Raw genomic sequence first — 17,573 nt, 5'->3', positions numbered from 1 at the left:
TTGGCATTGATGGAAACATAGATGAAACACATCTAGTTCCAAAAATACCAATAGTAAAAGAATTAACCTTTCTTTTTCAAATCCTCTTCATCAATCAATTTCCCTTAGTAATATACCTCAATGTGCTCTATATCAAACTATTCTTTTGTGCTCAAACTATTTTTCTCAAAATCTTTTTCATGTTTTAAATTCTCCCCCATTGACATCAATGTCAAAGGTTTCAACAACCATAAACCTCTGCATCAACTATCTCTAACTAGCTCAAGTGTTAAAAGACATTGTTCAAAATAACATCCAACAAGAGTCCTAGACAACTCTGTCCATCACAGATACTCCCCCATATAGGAAGCATCAACATCCAATCTAGACAAATAATAGAGCTCTTTCATACTAGATTGATGCACTCTTTCCTCATCTACTCTAATGTAGGAAGGGGCATAACCCCTAGCATACCTTGCAAATACTCAAAAGTATCTTTGGGAAGAGGCTTGGTGAAAATATCTACAATCTTCTCTTTTGTGCTTACATAGTCTAATTTGATTTCTTTTTCTGTAACTTTCTCTCTCAAAATGTGATATTTGATAGAAATATGCTTAGTCTTAGAATGCAACACTGGATTCTTAGACATATTCACTATGCTTGTGTTATCACAATGTATGACAACAGGTTAACTAAGTTCTATCCTTATATCCTTCAATATTTGCCTCATCCAAATAGCTTGATTACAATTGTTTGTTGTTGTAACATATTTTACTTCAGCTGTACTTTGTGAGGTAGAGTCCCAATTCTTGCTTAACCAAGAAACTAATCTTCCTTCAAGAAAAAAGGCTCCACCACTGGTGCTCTTTCTATCATCAATATTGCCTACCTAATCAATATTGATATAAGCATATAAGTAAAATCATTAGATCTATCATACCACAATCCAAACTCCAGTGTTCCTTTAAGATATCTAAATACCCTTTTAAATACTACATAATGTACTTCTCTAGGATCAGCTTGAAATCTCACAACAATTCCAACTGTATTTTCTATACCTAGCCTTGTGTGAGTTAGATATTGCAACCCTTCAATCAACAATCTATAATTCTTCTCAATAATAGGTGTCTCATCCTTTGTAGATAACTTATGTCCAATTACCATAGGTGTTCCAACTTTTCTAAATCCAAGCTTTGTTAAATGATTATCCAACCTTGCATACCATGTTCTGGGTGCTTGCTTCAAGCCATATAATGGTTTCTTCAATCTGCATACTATGTCCTTGTCATTTGTTAAAGGACAACCTTTAGGCTATTCTATGTACACCTCTACTTCAAGTTCTCCATTTAGAAATTCTGACTTGACATCCATCTAATACACTTTGAATTTCTTATGTGCTACATAGGCTAAGAATAACCTTACTTCTTCTATTCTTTCCATAGAAACATAGATTTCATCATCATCTATTCCTTCTTACTATAAGTAACCTTTACATACCAATCTTGCATTGTTCCTTACAACTTTACCTTGTTCATTCATCATGTTCCTAAATACCCATTTTGTTCCTATCACATTCTTGTTTTTTGTTCTGGGGACCAATTCCCACATCCCATTCTTTACTATATGATCCAATTCCTCTTTCATATCTTACTTCCAATAGTCATCTTTACATGCTTCATTTGTATTCTTTGGTTCAACTTGAGATATCAAACATAGTTCTTCGTTGATTATTCTTCTTTTCATCACACCTTTATCTCTGCTTCCAATGATCTACTTTGGTGGACAATTTTTTTTTATATTCTTATGGAAGTAGGAATTGTTATCTCAAATCTTAGCTCTATTGAAGGTTTTGGTCTTTGCTCCTACCTTTTATCTCCTTCATTCTACAAATCAATTTTAGTCTCAAAGAATACTTCATCATTCCTTGGCTTAGTGACAACATTCTAATCATCAGAATTGTAATTAACTACTCTTTCTTGTATCCTAAATTTCCCATCAACTCTTACATTTTTACTTTCCACAATAGTCTTAGTTCTTAGATTATAACATCTATAGGCTCTACTTTTTAATGAATAACCAAGAAACATACCTTCATCACTTCTAGCATGAAAATTACCAATATCATTGTCTCTTTTGATGTAACATTTACTGGCAAAAATTTCAAAATACTTAACTGTAGGTGAATGACCAAACCATAGTTCATAAGGGGTCTTGTTTGTGTCTTTCCTAACTTGCACTTTGTTCATAGTGTAGACTATTGTATTCACATCTTCTCTCCAAAATATCTTGGATACATCATTATCAGCTTAAATAGCTCTTGATGCTTCTATTATTGACCTATTTCTTCTCTTTGCAATGCCATTTTGTTCATGGGTTCTTGGAGTTGATAATTGTCTTTTGATTCCATTAGCTTTACAAAAGATCTTAAAATCATTTGAAATAAATTATCCTCTTCTATCTAATCTTAAACATTTAATCTTCATACCTAATTCATTCTCAACTCTATTCTTGAATATCTTGAACTTATCAAATGCCTCAGATTTTTCTTTAAGAAATGCAACCCACATCATTCTAGAAAAATCATCAACTAAGATCATGAAATACCTTTCACCATAGAATCATTTAGTCTTCTTAGGACCACTAAGATCTGTATGTAAATCTCCAACTTAGTTGTAGTAGTAAACTTCTTGCTGGGAAAGTAAATTTTGGTACACTTTTCCAATACACACTCACAAATTATGTTAGTAGGCTTAACAATCTTAGGCAAATCTCTAACTGCAACCATACTACTAGTTTTCACAATATTGTCAAATTTTATATGAAAAAATCTCTTATGTCATAACCAACTATCATCTACCTTAGCAACCAAACATGTCATTTAAGTTGGATTTATTTGAAATACATTACCTCTAGATCTATTTCTTGTTCCAATTAACTTTCCATCTTTGTCTTTGATCATGCATGTCTTCTCTATCAACTATAGTTCATAACCTTTATCCACTATTTTTCCAACACCTAGAAGATTGTATTTTAAGCCATCAACAAAATATACATCCTTAGTGTTAGTCTTACCATCAAGGGTTATAGATCTAATACCTTTAACATGGAAAGCTACATTGTTTCCAACTATAACAATGCCTCCATCATGACTTTTGAAGTCAACAAACTTGTTCATATCACTAGTCATATGATGTGAACAACCACTATTAATTACCCAGTTAGATTTTTTTTCAGCCTATGATACCAAAGCCATCTTCTTTGGACTTTTTTTTTTAATAGCTACAAATCCTATTTCATGATCACTAGCACTTATTGCTTATTCATTATAATCATCTTCTTCATTTTCATACAAACACTCTCTATCTCCTCTAGGTTTGAACTTTATTTTATACTTTTCCTCTCTTTTAGGAAACTTAGATACATAATGATAAAACTCATTACAAGTCCAACATTTAAAATTTTTCTTACCATCTTTTTCTCTTCTTACTAGAAGGGATACTCCTTCTATCTTTCTATCCTCATCAGATCTATTATTGCTAGCAAAGTCTCCTCTAGCACTTGTGCTCCTCGATAAGTTATGTCAAATATTTAGGGAACTAAAAGTTGTTTCTATTCTGATCAATTCTCTAGACTTTCTAAGCTCATTCTCAACTACTTCTAGCCTCCAAAGAAATTTTTTCTTTGTGAAATCAAGTTTGTATAAGAGATCAAAAACTGTATCATTTGAACTGCTTACTTAAATGGTGGCATTAAGCTCTTCAATATCTTTTGGATCACCTAATCATCTTGCTAGCTTCCTCCTTGAGATCTAATACTTGTAGCAATTTATGATATCTTTCCTACATATGTTTTTATAGATTCATCTTCCATTATCTTAGCATCTCGAAATTCACAAATCTAACTTTGTAACCTCAATTTCTTAGAATTTCATCACCTTGAAAAATATTTTCCAAAGCTCTCCAAATCTCATGAGAAGTATTTAATGATTTTGACTAGTTATACTCAATTTTAGGAAGAGCATACAATAATGCTTCTCTAGCTCTCATGTCGCACATGAAAAGTTCCCTTTCTTCCTCAATACAAGATTCTAAATCTTTTTCAGCAATGATTGTCGTTTATAATTTTTTCAAGATCCAATAGCCTAGACCCATACACAATAGATGCATCTTCATCTTTTCCTTCCTATTGCCATAATTTGTTCCATCAAACTTTGGACTATCCTTTATGAATATTTTTTTCCATAGATCTCACAAAGTTGTTAAACTTTATCTTCAAGGACCTAATCTTCTAATACCAATTGTTAGAAATAATAGTCCACCAATATAACTTTGCGGGGGGGAGGGGTGTGTGGGGGTGTGAATCAATTATATAATAATTATCAACCTTAAATAATCTTAACCATTCAATCAAAGTAAACATCAACCATACAAATATGCACACACATAATTACACTAGATATGTTAACTAGGGAAAACCTTGATTAGAGGGAAAACCCTAGTACAAATGATTCCCATAAGATGATGTACTAATATAAATATTCCTTATTAGAGGATGAACCCTGTTAGGAGTCTATTACAACATTTAGTACATGCAAGTCCCTGCTATGATACTTTGAATCCTTGTTAGGAGATTACAACCCTATTAGGAGTTTTTCTAACCCTGTTAGGACTTGTGAAAGATAGAAGGACCCACTATCCAAATAGCTTCTAAGGCAAGATCACCGAACTCACTATTCAACTGATCTTTCAACTATTCCTTATAGAATAATTATCTATACTATTCTTTAATTTCTTTCCTCTATCCTATCAACTAGGCCAATCATTGTTAGACCTTATAGACTAGGTCATGAAACCTAGATCCAAGTATCAAACTTCAGATCTCACAATAAAACCTCAACAATGAAGTTTCCTTCACATTTTCTCTACTATGCTTATCTTCGCATTCTTCTCTTTGTGCTTCTTGAAATCATTTGTACATCTCATACATCTCATCCATGATGAAGGAAAATTTCCTTCCTTTATACTAAATCCATAAAACAATTCCTTGAGTTGGCTATTACACCTTCTCAATTAATTATTATAGGACCACATTAAGAACATGATACACTTAGTGATAACATTAATCTTTCTCATTGTAACTTGAATAACTTTTCGTACATGTAACTTTATGATGAGCAAGCTTAGCTAAATCATCTCTAGAAGGTCTTCTTCATATCTTTAACTTTGTCTTTTGAGGATAATAACTCTACTAAGAGATATAACAAGTTTACTAGAACATGCCTCTGTAAACATTATCTCAGAATAATCTTCATCGAAACTTGTATAACTTCTTCCAAACTTAATATCATATTCTTCCAAGGTTAGATACATATACTAGACACTTAGTATAATCTCCCTTTAATCTCACTTAGTGAAAATTCTAAACTATTTGTCTATACAAACTTTATCTTTACAGTTCTTCTTCTATTAGATACGATGAAAAATTTCTATGTTGACATCAATAAAAAAACATAGTCATGAATGTAACATAACATCATGATAATTATATAATCATGTTTCTACTATACTCCCCCATAGAAGTATCATTACAATTTATGCTTCCAACAGTACGACCATCTTACATGTGTAAGATAGCAAAAATTGGAGACTATAAATTGTGACCAGCTCATGATAATTTGTGTGACCATGGAGTTCAAAGAAATGTAAATACAATTTTTGCTGATAAAGGGCTTACTTATGCCCTAGTGTTTCAAAAGGAATTCAAAATTGAATGGATGAATATTGTATTAAGTTGGGTCTATGACATGAAAATATATTTGGTAGGTGGACTAGTGAAGATAAATAAGAAAATCATTCATTGAATTACTAGTTATCCTACTTTGGACAAATGAAAGACAATGAGATGTGTCACAAAAGACATTGCTGAGAAATAGATAAAGGAAAAATGGAATGAATGATTAATATCTATTTATGGGATTGAATATCCAGTTGCTGAGTTTGCAATACATGTAATTGTACACAAATTCTATCAGTTGAGATAACTAGACAATGTTCCTTGCATTGTTTTTGACCTAGGTAATAAGATAGTGAAGAAAGATCACAACTATTATCTAGTCGAGCTATAATTGCAACATCTATAAAAAAAAATATTAGAGCAATAAGGAAGGTGAAGAACATGTCTTGTAAGTTCAGATATTTACTTAGTTTTTATATTTTTCTATTTATAGAATTCATTCCCTACTATAAGCACAATTTCATGGGATATGAGTAGACCAACTACAAAGTAAATAAATATTCTAATTGAATAATTGGGAGAAAATTGAGGCTATTATGGATAATTATTTTGATAAACTCAAAAATAAGATGAAGAACAAGATGAGAATACCAAAATTAGTGGTGGACCATTATTTTAATGGTATATGTGTTGGAAAAATTTGATTAATTTGATGTTAAAGGTGATGAAGGCATATTCCTAGGATACTCCTACACAAGTAAAGCATAGAAATGTTTGAATTTTTTAACTCATAAAATCATAGAAAGTGCACTGATCAAATTGCAAAAAAGAGTGAAGAAGAAAGCAACAAAGAACCTAAGGATTAGAGAAGATTTGTTTACTGTGAACTTGATACATTGCCAAATCTATTTGGAAGTCTAAAATATTCTCCTCCCAAGTCCACAAAATCTCCAAAAGCTATTGAGTTGCACCTAGTGCAATCCAAGTCTGATGGACCTGCGTCATAGATAGTGGGACTTGAGCTTAACATAGAAGATCATGAAGAGGTCAACAAATCAAACTCCAAATCCAAAGTACCTATGTTAGCAAGATATGTTAGAAGGCATCATGCACCTGATCAAATCATTACAGACAAGTCATATGGAATAATGACAAGAAAAAAATTGAAAGGTACATGTTTTCTTTATGAATTTGAACCTATAAATGTTAAAGATTCTTTGGATAATGAAAGTTTGATTGAAGCAATGAATAAGAAATTCTACATAAAATAACTTGAAGGTTTTGTAGATCCCAGTGAAAAAGATATGGTCTATAAATTACAAAAAGCATTGTATGGTCTCATGAAATCTCCTAGAGCTTGCTATTAAAGACTTCATAACTACTTGATAAAGATTGGTTTTCAAAGAAAAAATGATAATAGTAGTCTATATATCAAAGAAGGATCAAACAAGAAGATTGTGTTGGCTGAAATATTTTTGGATGACACTTAATTCACAAGAAATGATGACTTGTGCAAAGAATTTTAAGAAGAAATGAGTAAATAATTTGAGATGTCTATGCTTGGAGAGATATAATTCTTTTTTGGATTGTAGATCAAGCACAAGAAAGATGGTATCTACATTACTCAATCTAAATATATCAAGGAGATACTAAAGAAGTTTGGAATGGAAGATTCAAGACCGGTTGGAACTCCTATGTCTATTGGACATAAGCTTTCCAAAAATAATGATTCCAAGGAAGTAGATTAGACCACATATAGATTAATGATTGAAAAGTTGTAGTATGTAGTACTTAGAAGGCTTGATATTGCATTAGCAGTTGGTATGGTGGAAAGATTATTCGCAAATCACAAAGAAAACCACATAATGGAAATTAAAAGAATTAAAAAAAGGGAGGCAATTTGGATTTGAAAGAATTCATAGATGATGATTGGGAAGGAAGTGTTGATGATAGAAAGAGCACCATTGGTGGAACATTCTTTCTTGGTAAAAGACTAGTGTCTTGGACAAGCAAGAAGCAAAATTGTATTTTAGTCCATAACAGAGGCAAAATATATGGCAAAAATAGTTAATTGTTCAAATATTGTTTTATACAAGAAATTATTGGTAGGTGTGAAGATAGAAATCAAGGATCCAATGGTTGTCTTCTTTGATAACACTAGTGCAATTAATATATCAAAGAATCCAGTGATGCATACCAAAACAAAAAGCATTGCTACAAAATATTTTTGTAAAGAGAATTAGTACAAGATAAAGAGGTAATATCAAAATATGTGAATACAAAAGAAAAAATTGTAGATATATTTATTAAGCCATTACCTATGGATGTATTTATATATCTTAGAGGTAAATTAGGGATCATTCTCCTACCCAAAGCTCACTAAATGTAGTTTAGTGATACATCAACTAGACGATTTTGAAGATCAATCAATACATGAGGTACATTGATATTCACTAAATATTGTCTTTGGCATGAGATGTCAAAGGGAGAGTTTGGCTATCATATCAAAATAAATTTTTTTTGGTGATGTCAATAAGAAAGACCTTGGTCTAATACCAAAGAGGGAGAGTTTGCTATTAGAAGATGTTGAAGGTAGAGATTTTTCTAATAGAGGAAGAAACTGAAGCCAGAGTGAGTTTAAACTGGTAGAGGGAGTTCTCATGGATGAGAATAAGAATGAAACTAAGGATATATTCCTTACTTTATTCTTTCTCTAATAATTTCATTGTATTATGACATGTTGTGTTGCCATCAATGCCAAAGAGGGAGATTGTTGGAAACAATTGATCAATAGTGTATTGTATTTCATGTTAAACCAAATGTGATATCATTTCTAGTTAGTGTATGTCAAGCTCACTTAGGAATTGAAGAAAATATCCTATATCTACTAAGCATTCTAGAGTTTTCCTAGTTCAAAAGACAATGTCTACTGGGTTCACTCAGGTGACAAAGTAAAATTTGTAGAAGTTGAGTGTTAAACTTGATCACTTAGCTAATGAAGGAAATGTTGAATGGAATAAGTGTTAACCAAGCTCACTTGGTTACCAAAGGAAATTTTTGAAAATGCAGTGTTAACCAAGTTCACTTGGTTAACATAGGAAAATTGTTTTTGAATTAGTGTCTACTGAGTAGGGTCAGCTAACAAAAGATTTTCTTGTTTTGGCATATTGAGTTCAATTGAATTATTTGGTGGTTCTAGCCAGTTGAGGAGATGAATATTAATTATTCTAAGTTATATTTAAGCTGACTTGATAGTGTGTAAGATATAAATATAAGCTCAAGTTAAGGATTGAATGTGTGGAACATAATTGAAGATTTGATGATGCTCAGAGGAAGCAAATTACAAGGATAAGAAGAATATCCTTATTGAGATGCAAATATATATTCAATCAGGAAGGATCAAGTACACAAGCCAAAATTGAGATCTATAATCTACAATTTAGTTGCATCAAAAATTGAGTCATCTAATTGTTACTCTCTAACCATTGTAGAAGTGATCTATATCTCTTAATAGAGTTGGCTTCACATCTATTTGTAAATTCTCTAAGAAGGTGGAATTTCTATTGAATTGTCTAAAAGACCTCTAACAAGGCCACTCCTAATAGGGTGATTAAATTCTCTAATAAGATCACACTTAATAGTATTTTTTGTAACCTTTAATAGGGTTGGCTCCTAACAAGCCTCACTTCTGAAGACTAAAAATCAATAATTAGTTGCAATTGGTGGTTTTTCCCAAATTGGGTTTCCAAAATCTTGGTTCCAATTGTGTTCATTCTATTCCTTTTATGTATGAAACTAAGTTAAAGTAAGATTAACCATAGATAATATCTTAATACTTTCATGTTAAGCATTTTCTTAGTTATTTCAGTGTTTATGGAGTTACAACATTTTTCATGTGTGTTTATTGAGTTATAACAAAGTTCAATTTTGATTTGTATTGACATCTAAGGGATTTGGGATTTATTTTTGTGGTAACTAATTCACCTCTCCCCTCTCATTTATTCCTCTTATATTTCCAACAATTGGTATCAAAACTTTTCATGCTTACAGAGAAGGTTTCAAGGACCAAAGCTAATGATCAAGATGTCTTACAAAAGAGAGATTCACAAGTTGAACCAAGACAACTTTGTAGCATGGCAATGACTTATGAGGTTACATTTGGCAACTATTAGTGATTCAGGCTGTAAATATCTTTATAATGAATACAATACTCCTACTAGAACATTATTTATTGAAGAAATTACTAAAAAGAAAAATCATAACATCGTGATAATTGAGATTGCTTCTACTTATTAAAATTTAGTCAAGTTTGTTATTAGTGACAACACTTATTTAGATTCTATATGGCTACCAAGCTCATTGAACAGTCCATAGTGTTTTCCAGGTATTTCAGTAAACATCAAGATCTACAGTTGCTACCAAGTCTTCTAGACTAATTCTAAGTGTCTGCCAAGCATTAAGTGTCTATTGAGCATTTCAATGGTTACCAAGGGAATTCAGATAGTGTGAAGTGCAATAGTTCAAATTGAGTAGAATCAGGCAGTGTGAAGTCTAGTAGTTCAACCTGAGCATTCTAGTGGTTACCAAGCTTTATAGTTTCTACTGAGCTAGCAGTTCATATGATGCAAAGCTAGTGTTAACCAGGCCATATGTGATGATTATTGTTTACCAAGTGTAGTCATGGTAAACGAGTAATTCAGTTACTACCGAGTTACACAGTATCTACCAAGTCACCAGTGCAGACTGAGTTCAAGACTACATTGAAGTGATTAGTATGGACCAAGCTTCTATTCCTACTGAGTGCATGACAATGCTGAGTAATGATAGTGGATGTTGAGTATCAAAACTTCACCAAGTCAGTCTTCAGAACTTGAGTATTTACATGAGATTCAACTTTGTAATATTGGTGTTAACTTCTAGATTGGTTGACCTTATAATTTTGTAAATTGGATTGGTATATATATGTAATGTATTGTATCATATCCAATGTAGTATGCAAGATAATGAACATGTAAGAATGTGAATGTAATCAAGTAGTAGATAAAATATATATTGAAGTCCATATTAGAAAAGGAGCAACAGAGTCATATCTATCACATAAAGGTGATCAATACTTCAAGGAATCTCTACCAGCAATTCAGTTGTAATTTAGAGATCAATAGTTTCATTTTAACAAGTGAATCAGTCCAAATCCTTTCACAAGGTAGACTTAACAGTCTTTCTTAAATCTCTTAATAGAGTGCATACTTTATTGTGTGTTTGTAAATCCTCTAACAAGGTGGACCTAGTAGTCCTAATTGCTCCTAACAAAGTACATCATCAGAAGTGATCAATGTAAGCCTTAACCAACCAACTTTATGCTATAGTATTTAAGTTTTGTGGTTATCATCGCCACCCTAGTTTTACTTTCTATTTGGAAGGTTTTCGGGTCACCAAATTATTGTGTTCAAGTGTTATGAATGTTTTATGTTTTTAGTTTCTCATGCATGCAATTAGATCAATAGATGATAATTGGTATATTGCTATAAAGTACTGAATTTGATAAAGTTTTAATGGTTACTAATTCACCCCTCCCCTCTTAGTAACCTAACATAGTCTTGAATATTTCCAACAATTGGTATCAGAGCTTTGTGGTTCTCAGGAGAAAGTTTAATAGCTTGAGAAAAGATCACGAATATGGAGATATTAAGACTTGACAAGGCAATTGACAATGAAAATTTGGATCTAGAAATGGCCATTGCACAACTCAAGAAAGCTAAGGAGAAACTTTCCCAATCCCTGAGAAGAAGGAAGGAACTTGCAAATCAAATGAATGATCATAAGTACATTGAAGAAAGAATTGAAGACTTTTTCCATTCAAGCAGTTCAAATGAAGCAAATAATGCAATCAAAGAACTCTTAGAGAAGAATGGTTCCCTGCAAGAAGAAGTAAGAAAGATTAAAAGAGAATAATAAATTTAGTCAGTAAGGCTATGCAAAATCTTGGAATAGAAGAAGAAGATGAAAGAAAAAAATGGATGGAAGAAATAATGTGATCTAGAACCAATCCCTTCAACATGCAGATCTTATGGATCAAATCTCCAATGCAAATGAGGAAATCATGAGCCAAATAAAAATCAATGAAAGATTAAGAAATGATCTAAATTTGGAAAGACAAATCAATGAAAGAATAAGAAATGAGCTGAGATCTGAAAAGAAAATTAGTGAAAGATTGAAAAATGACCTAACACTAAAAAGTAAATCAATGAAAGAATGATGAAATCCTAAGAAGACATTAATCAATTAAATCAATTGAATGAGTAGAATATCTATAGACAAAAAGCTAAAACAAAAATTGGATATAAAGAAGAAGGTGAATCCTCCAAACAAGGTACTCAAAGGAATCAAAGACCTACTTGCAATCACTGTGGTAAGATAGGCCATACACCAAAAAAGTGTTGGAGTAATGGTAAAAAAAATTCAATGGTAAATACTACAATTGTAATCAACATGGTCACAGGGCTAATGAATGTAAAGAGAAACCAAAATTTGAAGGCAAGTGTCACAAATACAAGAAACAAGGTCACAAGGCATCAGATTGCAAAACTAAGTTATTCAATCTAGTAGAGCAAATTGTGAAAGCAATATTCGGTTGGGACTATAACACTTGGTGTAGATGCCATTACTATGGAGAATATGGACACATTGGCATGAATTGTGTTAAATATCATACAAGGAAGAGAGATAGCACTATAAAATGTTTCACTTGTACCGAACTTGGTCATCTAGCCAAGAATTGCATGAATACAAGTAGAGTTGAAGATGAAAAGAAAGCAAAAGAAAATAAAATTTGAAAGTAGATGAGGTAGCAATGGATTCCTAAATCTATCATGGAAGCTAGTTCAAGTAGTGATGGTCATGTCACTCAAGAAGTGGGTGACTCCACCATTTTTAACTAGGTTTCCAAAGAAGAATTAGAATTGCACTATCATGATCACATTCAAATAGTTCCAATTGAAAGGTGACAAAGATCCAAGTCAATATTCAAGATACAAAAGGATCACTGAGGAAGATCCGTATCAATTATCACTGAGTTACCTTCTCTACTAAGTAAGGTTAGGTCATGGACTCTACCGAGCAAGGTCGAGAGTAACAAGTCACACATAGTTACTGAGTCACAAAACCTTCACTAAGTAATCAATTGAATACTAGATGACAGGTTGTCACACATAATATCAAGCATGATGTCAACCTAGCTACCTTTGTATTGAGCATTAATGCTGAAATTTTAACAAAAATTCATGAAATCAAATTCTTTTTCATTGATAATTCTAAGTGTTATTGCATAAAAGTGAATTATAAAGTGATCAAGTGACTTCGAGAAAAAATTCTAGCTTAATTCTTCAAAGTTTTCATAGGTTACCGAGTATCCATGGCATCAAGTAGCAAAGAAAGGAAAGGGTCAGAGATGTTGGTCCGAGGAGTAGAATCGAAAGCACTTGATTTCAAAATTGTGCCAAAAATTGTTGAAACCCTTAACCCAAATGGAGCACAATCACAGATTCCTCCAAAGGTACTTCTCATTAATGACATTTGAACTCATTTTAACTGTGCAATTTAGGAAATTGGAACCCTAGAAATGGATGATGCCCTAGGTGAACTGTGTGTGAATGGGATTCTCAAACTTGAACATAAACAATTGGAAGACAAGGGTTTAACCCACATTCCTCAACTACCTTGAAGTTTTCAAATCAAATAGATTAGATACATCCTTAGTTGAGTTCACAACAATCAGTTATGGCTTGAGGAACTAGTCATGATCACAAAGAAGATTATTCATCAAAGGCCAAAGTGACCAAAATCCTAGGTCAGGTGGAGTTGGTAAAGAAAACCCTAGCTAAGTAGGACAATAGAGGTATGAAGATCAGTAATGTAACTGATGCAAAACTAAAATTTGGCATATATGTGATAGCTCACAATTTTTATAGTTCATGCCATCTCAATAGTGTGTCATGTGAAGCTATTGGCTTGGCATACAAAGTTGTAAAGAAAAACTTGTCATATGATCTTGTAGATTTGTTGTTGAAGCAGTTCAACAAGAACATGGAAAGTATTAGAACTTCCAAGAACAACCCATGAAAATTTAGTTCTTTCCTGACTTGCTTATTTTTCTATGTTTAGAAGTTTTTTTCTTCAAAAGACATGATAGTACGGAGAAAAGATGTGCCAGTATTATATCAAAATAATGAATATATTGATGAAATGGGAGAGAATTTTGTTAGCATAATGGATAACTATTTTGATGTCTTCAAGGAGAAAATGATTAACTGATTTAGGATACCTAATAAATTGGTAGAAGATTACAAAGATGATGTGTGTTTCATGGTACACTATGACAGAGTCTACATTTAGGTAGTAAAACCTAGAGTTGTATTGGTAAAACCTATTCCCTATGTGGTGAATATAGATGAAGCAAAAGACATAATTGAAGCTTTGATTAATGAACCTATTGATCCAAAGGCACCAAACTTTGGAACATATGATGAGGCTAAGGAAAAGATAGAGATTAAAATAAAACTTCTATAGGTAGTTAACAAAAGAAAGAGGAGGATAGCAAAACTAAAATCAAGCACACCTCTAATGTTAATCGAGGGCAAAGGAGAAGATATAGATATAGAGGTAGAGGATGAGTCTAAAAAGGAAGAACCTTTGAAGAAGAAAGACAAGGTGATCATCACCAAGCCATCCATTGTAGTTTTTACAAGGAGGTATAGGAAGAAAGGAAGTGAAATTGTCTTTAGAAAACCTCCTCCCACCTTCCAAGAAAAATTGAAGCAATTGGAAGAAGGTGTAGGTATAAAACACTTCAAATCCTTGAAGTATGAAATAAGATTAGAGGCAAAAAAGAGATAGGTTGAAGAACTAGTGTTAACCAAAATGGGAAAATAGAAGTATTCACCAGATTAGATAGCCTCCCAATTCTATAATGAATTATTAGAGAAAATAAAGTCATGATGGGACTTTGCTATGAAAACATAAAAACATATCTATGCACAAATCCTAAGGTAGTTGCTACCTAGCATGATAGATGTTGAGGTAAAAGAATCCTTAAAGAAAAATGAAGATAAGATGACTCTTAGATTTAATACTTGTTTAATTTTGATCAAGGATATAGAGCATGTGGTTAAGAATTCCACAAGCATGTGGAACAATGTTTATCATTTTCATAAACAAAGTGACTTGCCAGTAGATGTTAAGGATGATGACAGTGATGATAAAGAAGAAGAAACTTAAATTGAGCCCACACATTTTAACAATGAGGAAGTTGAAGAATGTAAAGAGGAAGAAGCTACCAAGGAAGATAAAAAAAATGATGAGGAGACTGACCCTATAAAGATAGCAATTGTAGTCATTGCCTCACTTCCTCACTCTCCAAGCAAACCAGCAACCATATCAAGCTTGGAGACAACTTCAACAAGTTTGAATGTGACAACTATAGGCACTTCAAATGTCCAATCACCCTTGGCCCCCACATAGCTCAAAAAATCATTGATAGAAGTGTCTACCACTTCATCTACTGAGTTGTAGCCTCCCTCTTCTTTAGCTACTAAGTCATTAGGCATGAATACAATGGATTCTACAATTTTGAGCTCTTCAGTAGTAAGTACTTTAGTTTTAAATACTATAATTTTATCTACTTTAGTTTTGGATTCACCAAGCATTCCTATTAGTATTCCATTAGTAAGTACTATATCAATTTTCATAGCAAGTCCTAGTATATCTACAATTGTTTCCATTTTAGATTCAAAGGCATTAAGTACAAGCACAATTGAACCTAAGGTTCAACTGAGTACAAGATTTTTTGGTAGAGGAGAGGAGATAGAAGAGGATATAGACATAGGTGAGAAAATAGAAATTCCCAAATGGGGCTTTGATAATCTCACTATAGATCAAATGCATATAACTAGTCAACTCTTCCAAAAGAAAGAAAAGTAGAAGAGATTGAGAGAGGAAAGAGATAGGGAATACAAAATCATAGATGATGCAAAGAATATTTTGACTAAGGTGATAGGTGTTGAAGTTGATACTTCTCAACACATTTTGTTGCAATTAGAAGAGGTAGTCCACAAATTTTAATGAGGACTCTAGTGGTCAAGATAAATTGATTGAGAAAGCAGAAAAGAAATTTGATAATAAAGTGTTTAGCAAATAGCTATCCAACAAGTAGAGCTTTCCTCAATTCTGACCAATCTTGAAAACTTTTGCACAAATGTAACATCACTTTTTGGAAAGTTGCATGATGTTACCAAGTTCACAAAAGAGATAAAGAGAAAACTAACAAAGATTGATGAAGATCTGAAGGCTAGTGCAAAGAAATTACAACTTGACTCAAGTTCAAGCTCTGCACATCATATGAAAATTAGATTCTTGTTAGACATGTAGGCAGAGTTGTTGAGAGAAGAAGCAAGGATATGGTCTACATTGATAATATTCAAAATATGATCCTTCCCATCATGGATACAATGTAGAAGCATATTGTTTACTCAAAAGCATTGATCCATGAAAAAAACTTCTCTATTGTAGATCAGATGATAGAACTCTCTATAGAAGTGCAAATTGCTCTCTATTCATGCAATATTTTTCAAGAGAATTGGGATAAAACTCTAATACTTACACTTAAGGTACATTCTGATTTTCTTTCTCATTTCGGTGTCTCCATATAAATAAGTTTTGATTAAATCTTTTGAATTATTGTCAAAAAGGGGGAGAGACACTTAGTATGCTATATGGAGAGAGACACTTATTATGTTATGTATAGTGAGATACTATGTATATAGTATGGGGGAGAATCATGCAAAGGGAGAAAGCGTATATAGTAGAGAATTTGTAGATATAGTATACTATATATACTTACAAAGACATTTTGAAAAATCTCAAAAATAGTATACCATACCAAGCTAGTATCACATTGTGATGTAAACAAGTTTTGGATGATAAGTGTTTTTGCTACTAAAACCAAAGGGGGAGATTGTTGACATTTAGTCAAGTTTTTTATTAGTGACAACACTTATTTAAATTTTGTATGGCTACCAAGCTCATTGAATAGTCTATAGTGTTTTCCATGTATTTCAGTAACCATCAAGATCTACAATTGCTACTAAGTCTTTTGGACTAATTCTAAGTGGCTACTAAGCATTCCAGCAGTTACCAAGCTTTGTAGTTTCTATCAAGCTAGCAATTTATGTGATGTAAAGCTAGTGTTAACCAAGCCATATGTGATGATTAGTGTTTATCAAGTGCAATCATGGTAAACAAGTAATTTAGTTTCTATCAAGTTATACAGTGTCTACTGAGTCACCAGTGTAGACCGAGTTCAAAACTACATTGAGGTGATTAGTATGGACTAAGCTTCTACTTCTACCAAGTGCATGACAATGCCAAGTAATAATAGTGGATGCCAAGTATCAAAACTTCACCAAGTTAGTCTTTAGAACCTGAGTATCTACATATGGGTTGACTTTGTAATATTGGTGTTAACTTGTATATTGGCTGACTTTGTAATTTTTAAAATTGGATTGGTATATATATGTAATGTATTGTATCATATTCAATATAGTATACAAGATAATGAACATGTAAGAATGAAAATGTAATCAAGCAACAGGTAAAATAAATATTGAAGGCCATATTAGAAAAGGAGTAGCAAAGTCATATCTATCACATAAAGGTGATTAGTACTTTAAGGAATCTCTATTAACAATTTAATTGTAAGTTAGAGATCAACTATTTCATTCTAACAGGCAAATTAGTCCCAATCCTTTCACAAGGTAGACTTAACAGTCTTTCTTAAATCTCTTAATAGAGTGCATACTTTATTATGT

Source organism: Cupressus sempervirens, chromosome 2 (genome assembly GCF_028749045.1).
Source record: "Cupressus sempervirens isolate cs-2001-9-10 chromosome 2, ASM2874904v1, whole genome shotgun sequence".
Classification (NCBI taxonomy): domain Eukaryota; kingdom Viridiplantae; phylum Streptophyta; class Pinopsida; order Cupressales; family Cupressaceae; genus Cupressus; species Cupressus sempervirens.
This window is presented reverse-complemented; position numbering follows the sequence as displayed.